The sequence below is a fragment of the Neodiprion pinetum genome, chromosome 3 (genome assembly GCF_021155775.2).
Source record: "Neodiprion pinetum isolate iyNeoPine1 chromosome 3, iyNeoPine1.2, whole genome shotgun sequence".
Classification (NCBI taxonomy): Eukaryota; Metazoa; Arthropoda; class Insecta; order Hymenoptera; family Diprionidae; genus Neodiprion; species Neodiprion pinetum.
Genome location: NC_060234.1, coordinates 22,420,526 through 22,427,211, shown reverse-complemented (window position 1 = coordinate 22,427,211; position 6,686 = coordinate 22,420,526).

Sequence of the window (6,686 nt, the reverse complement as noted above, 5' to 3'; positions counted from 1 at the left end):
ACGTGCACGGGACTCTGTAGCCCGTAGTTGGATCCTCGGAAAACGAGTTCAAATGGCCCCGGAATCACTGCGTCCTTCTTTATCCTCCTTCGCCAGACGTTAACGCTCACGAGCAGATATTGTCATGCCCAGAGGTCTCGAACTCGCTGTATTAATCATGCAAATACTGGCAACAATATCCCGAAAAAGTTACCACTTACCGAGCATCACGGCGTGAAGACTTTCGCCAATTTTTGAAAGCGATTGGCGATCCATTCGTCATAGGTATTGGAAATGTTCAGCATATTGTTTATACTGCGGTTCATTTTCATCGAGATCGGCAACAATATCTGTAGAATTGAAGAACGAGTGGTTTCTGTAACTTATACACCTGAATTTAATTTCAAGTGTATTCTTACGTCAGGATCTGGAAAATTGGTATCCTTGTACAAATTCCTGCGCAGTAGTTCAGTAATTGTGCGAAAATCAGATTGGGTGCATAAGGAATGAAAGTAGAAAACGTGACGTGCCATTGGAGAACATTTTTTTGACTACAATGTTTATTCCACGTGACACAGTGTCGAGGACAGCTTGTGCTGTACAGCCAGTAAAATATGTTTCACCTACTTGCGTAAGATCAAGTGATTTCTGTCGACCTAAAGTACCACCGTGACCGGGATTATCAATCCCAAAACGGAACTAGACTTCAACTGACCTTGATCGACTGCCGAATGGTTATGAGAACGGACGATCGATTCGTGTGCCAAAAACATACTTCACCCCAATGGCTCGGGAAAACCGTTGAAAATTGTGATACTCAGAAGCCTAGCGATGCGAAACTATAATGTCAGCCCTTCCGGCCTGTTAGCACCCGCATGTAAGTGCGATTGTACAACTAGTTACGCGCTAGTTGACGGATCAGAAGCAGCGGAGGGTGAGCGCCGGTGATTATCATTGTAGGATTATCTCACCCCTTTACGAGGAGCTCTTTCGTCGCCATCTGTTGCTCGGGATTCGGTCGCTCCCCCAAAGAGCACCGAGCATTGGTAGGCAAGATCGGAGCAGACACTACCGTGTTGATAATTACCAAAGCTCGCGATTGCCCCTCGTCAAGTATTTATCAAAGTCTTGAAAATACCGCCTCGCTCATACCGTTCTCGTTCTGAGGTCAAGAGAAAGATGGCGAGACGAAAAGAGAGCGAGAGTGAGAGTTGTTCGCCTGCGGAAGGGTACTGCAGTCGAAAACGAACCTCTTCGCGCGAGGTCAGAGGCTAAATACCATCTCACGCGCGTCACTCTCTCCGTCTCTCGTTTCTGATCTATCGACTGATCCAGGTTCACATCCGGATTAGTACAAGATCGCCCCATTTTCATTTTCAGGCCTTTCCACGTCACTCTTTTTCGCTTCATCATGATCAGCCTGGGCTGGTATTTTACGACACACGATCGAGCACCGTAGAGGCAGCGTTTATACGGATCCCCGGCAGACGAACCGGGCCCATTTCATGCACACAACTTGACGGCCCTTATCGGCGTGTTCGGGGCCGCGCACGAGCCAGTGGGCCCTTTTCTCTCTCTGTCATTCCTCCATCTCCTCTCGCTCGATCCTCCGCGTTCCTTCTCCGGTTGTCGATCGCCTTAATGGATTAAACGAAAGCAAGCTAGTCCACCAATCGAAAATAAAACAATGCCAGGCCCTGTGAGGAAAGCTCCACTCTGCATACGGCCCTTCGGGCACATCGGAGCCATGCGCTCCAACGATTTCTTCATCCCACTCCAGCGTGTCGTGAATAGATAGATCCCTCTGTACCGGATACCGGGATTCTTTCATATCCTTCACGATTTCTCCGGGCCGAAGTCCGCGCCACTGCGTGGGCCTTAATCGGAGTAGTTTCCGATGTCGCCTACCCGCCTTGGCCACGAGCAAACGGAACGTCCCTGCTTTGGTAATTCGCGATCCGTGTCGGCCGTAACTCGTTCGCACCGCGCGGCTCGGAATTACGCCTGAAGTTACGGTCCCGCTCCCGTGGAAACAAGCCGCCGATGAGTGCGCTTCCCTGTTTCAGCCGGACGGTCCACCCGGATGCCACCGCGTGCTTCCCGCTCGCCCTCTTCGCCTGCGGAATCGAGGTTGAAAAATGTTTACAGAAGAAGTTTGAAGAATGTTTAATGTTCGTAATATAACCGAGGAGGATGGCGCTCCTTCTTTTTCGACTCTTCCCTAGTTTGGCGTCTCGAAAACGGAGGAGGAGGCAGAGTCCCCGAAGAGGTCCTCGCTGCCAATAAATACGATCGATTTCTCGGAAGTTTCGAGTACCGGGGATGGCGAGGAGGGCCGACAATCCCAACAATGCATCGCGATGGTTGCGAGGTTAAGAGGGCAGAGGTCTCCTTGCCCAGTTTTGCCCGAGCTCGCGTTTCAGCCCCCGACCCAACCCTTTATCTTCGAATACCTTATCTCTCATCCCGCTTCCAGCTCTTCACCCCGGGGTCTGTATGAATACCAAAAATATCTTTCGGCTTTGCGAGTCCGGCCCGGATCGCGGCTGCCGTACACAGTCGCCGGAATACCGCGTCTGTGTCGCGAACCCTTAATAAACTCCGAGCAGAACAAAGTCTTCGTCTTGTACCTACGAGGCTCTGGCACGTGGACAAATAGAGATGGGATGAAAAAATTGGATCATGTACTTGACGTACATGACCTACTTTGCATGATTTCTTATGGTTTTTGCGTTCTTGCAATATTTTACTGGAACGTACACTGTGAGAAAAATTTTGGCAATAACTTTCACAGACTACGTTCACTGTCAGTTTGATGTCAATCCAACGCCGTCTGATGTTGGATTTCCAAACTGAGACAATTTTGATCAATGTGAATCTAATCAACGTACATCTTATACATGCATAATTGTCTACTTTGTTCTAACCTACAATATTCAGTCTCGCTCAAACTTGACCTAATCAATGATAGAAATAGAATATATTTGACGATTTTTATTTAGAAGATGGCATCTAATACGGTGTAATTAATTCCTCTGAGGAGAGTTTGCCATTAGTCAACTGCTTAATACAGAAGTGTAATAAAAATTATAACTAATCGTGAGTTGCTTGACAACTAAGGTAATGGATGGCCAGTATATTCTTTCTTCTTTCTTCTGTCTTCTTTCCTTTTTCTCCTTCTTGTTGTTATTGATACAATCAGGCTTAGCTACACGTGAAATAGTAGACACTGTACAGGAAAATTTATTGTCAGTCAGAATCATCATGATTGAGAAAAGGAAACGGTCATTACCCATCATACGAGGCGAGAATCTGATCAATAAAATAGCACAATTTACAGTATTTAACAATTATCGCTGTAATGCCACAGTGTAGTTTTTTTCCATAAATTATTTAACCCCCCAACAATCATGGTTTCGAGTTTAACGAGATGCAGAGTGAGCAAAGAACGCGCAGTGCAATATCTGCGTATGTGAAACCAACACCGACACCTGTTTTCTTTGAGGGGGGGTGAACCGCAGAACTCAAAGACGACGGGATTGACTTTCGATCGTAAAATACGCACCTTCGAAGAAAGGTGGGGAGGAGGAAAGAGGCTGCCTACAGTCTCGATGACACTCTAAGAGTTCGCAAGCGTCTCGCGTTACTGCGGGAGGTCCTCGATCGCGCCCTTTGATCCTGGGCGCATACCCTGGGCCTACAGGTATACCTATAATACCCGTGCCTACTTTGATTATTTAGCGGCGATCCCGCAACAAGGCTTAAAGAAACACAATAAAGCTTCGCCTTGACTCCGCGAAGTCCCAGCTTCTCTCGACCCGTATACTATAAAACGCACACAAGTGATCCGAGGGAATTGAATTCCAGGCAAATTCCTTACCACCCATTATACATAGGAGTATACCTATACATGCACGGATATACATGTATGTGTACGAGTAGGTATAAATGCCACTGCGAGCTTCGTATCCACGCGTGGATGGAATCGAGTATCGAGGACGTACATTGGTCGAGAATCGATACTTTTCAGTATCTTTATAACGAGATAGTCGTATATTGAGTATTTATCAGTGATTATCGTGTTCCTAAACTGCGAAGATTGTTTCAAAAATACGAAAATACTGTAAACAGAATTAGTTTAGATATAGACGCTTCGTTTCAAATTGCTTCAACATTGTTAAGAACTTTGTAGATTCGTTCCATTTCACTCTATAGTTGCTCATTTTACTTACAAGATTATTTTCCACAAAGTTAACGAAACAGATTGTTTTTCCATCGTCAGTTCAATATTGCTATTTGTTGATCGGTATGCATGTCAGTGAGATTTTGTAAAATTTAATATTCAACGATACCAACATGGTGAGAAAAACGGTTTCAGTGAATTTGTGAAAAGTATTATTGATTAAAATAAGCCGTCGTAAAGTGAATAATCGAACGAACCTAAAAAAAAAGATTGTTGACAATTTTGAAGTGATTTGAATCGAAGCATCGACGTCTAAGCTTTTGTTTAAAATTTCCGTACTTTCTACAATATCCATTAATTAGATAAATACTCAGACCATGACTATGTCGTACCAAAAAGATTGATCAAAAGAATCAATTTCCGTCCAACCAAGGTCCTGAAATCCTGCAAAGGCTGAAGCAAAACGGCGAAAGCGGCAATGAATATCTGCAAAATTCGCGATCGCGGACCGAGTTCAAGCGAATGATCAAACCAATCAAGGATCAAATGAAACACCGTCGCGGTATGCGACGCGCATTGCGTCGCGGACACCCCGTATATGCACGTCGAAAGTCGCCGTAGAGTCCTAAAACAACAATGGAGGCATTAAGATGATCTACGACCGCGTCGCTTGACCCCCTGATTCAAAAAAGGTGTTCGACTCGCTCGAGACGAGGATGTGTGGGTGTCGGCTTAACGTTGCGCGCATCCCGAGGTGTGCTTCCAGGCTCACCCAAACCGACGCTGCACCAACTCAGGCACACTGCGCGTACTGTGACTCCACACGTCCGACTCTCCGTGTGCACATGTTATATACCCGTAAGGGCCTGATTAAATATATATTAGAAGAGGAAAGGAACGGGCCGATGCAGCGAGAGGGAGGAAGAGGGGCCTCACGGCGGGGGTCGTGGTATTTTTTCACCGCCGGGGGGGGGGGGGGTGAAGGGGGGTTCCATTCGAACCGGAGGGTGCGGTCGACCGTTGGTCTTGCAACCAGCTCAAATTCCGAACTCGATTGTCTACCTAAGTATGTATCTGTTATTGGTATGCGATGCTGTATGTTTGGTACTTTTGCTGATTCGAGCTGCAATATCATTGCGTTTCGTATGTGTATATAATACATGATCCCGTTATTTTTACAGGTTATTATCTCCCCGAGTTTTTTTGACCGTTAGTGCGTATATTAATTTTTGTAAATTATTTTGATTCACTTGTCTTCAATTCGAGGTCGAGAAAGAATTTATCTGATTATCGTTACTGTATAACGAATCCTAGCAGGGACGAATTTACGCAGGTAAGAATTTTCAATTCTATCATCTTGCTTACAATTTCAGTTTTATACCACTTTCACAGTACATGTTGAATGATCGATTACATTTTGTTTAAGGTGGTTCTTCCAGTAATCGACTGACTTACGAGAGTTTCTAAGTTTTGGTATATTGTTCACAAAGTGAAACAGTTTATGTGCCCGAAATCGGGGGGTCAGTTCTCGGGCAACTAACAGAGATAAATGATGTTGAAAACAGATGAGAACGAACTTTTTAACAGGGTGGATACGGCCGACCTAATATTGCCAAAAACGCAATTGAATGTTTTTTTCCTTTAACGACTTATGGCTTCTACAAAAATCGACGTGTACGTAGTTTGAAATATCAGAATTCTATAAATGCCAGAAAAAACGAGGGTTTTCGGAAATTCAGAAAAATTATTTCACGATAAAGCAACGGGAATGTACACCGAACGCGTTTGCTTCTAGGCGCGTGAATATTTGAAAATCACTATCCGTATGATATTAGCCGTTGACTGAAGAATATGAAGACGGATACCCCTATGTAAGATTTTGTGACCAGTTTTCGGCGGCCTGGGAGCGTAGGATGGTTTTGCTCTATCGACTCGACCTAACGAGCTCGCACCGACATTCGTAGCAGTCAAAGTAGCGTCGGTGTGAAAGCTTGAGATTGAGAGTACAAAGTGAGTACGTAGGACTACTTGTCGACTGCGACTTAGAAATGTCGATCAGCTCGATCATCCCCGTGAGAAGATGTGTAACCGCGTCCACCGCCAACCACCCCCAACTACCTCCAAGCACCTCCAACGGCCATCCACCGCCTCTTCCCACCGCCGCCCACCTTCATCTTCTTCGTCCCACTGGACTGCCATGTATTCTGTAACATTAATGTTCATAATTATTCAAACAACTTTTCATTTGCTGTATCGATCTTGAATTTTTGTGGGCAGTGAATCAAAACGCTGTTTTAGCTAGTCGCAAGTGAAGTATCTACGTTGGGTATAAAAGCAGAATTGTTTTCGAAAAGTGTTCGTACGGAGAAGAATTCAGAATAACTGTAATGCATCTCGGATACGCTGATTTTGATGATGAAATGAATCCTCCGTATATAAGACAGTATTTAATACAGTGTCCTAATTTGAATACCTCAAAAGGTGATTCTCAGCGATTTTTGTTGTTGATAGGAAGAGATGGAAC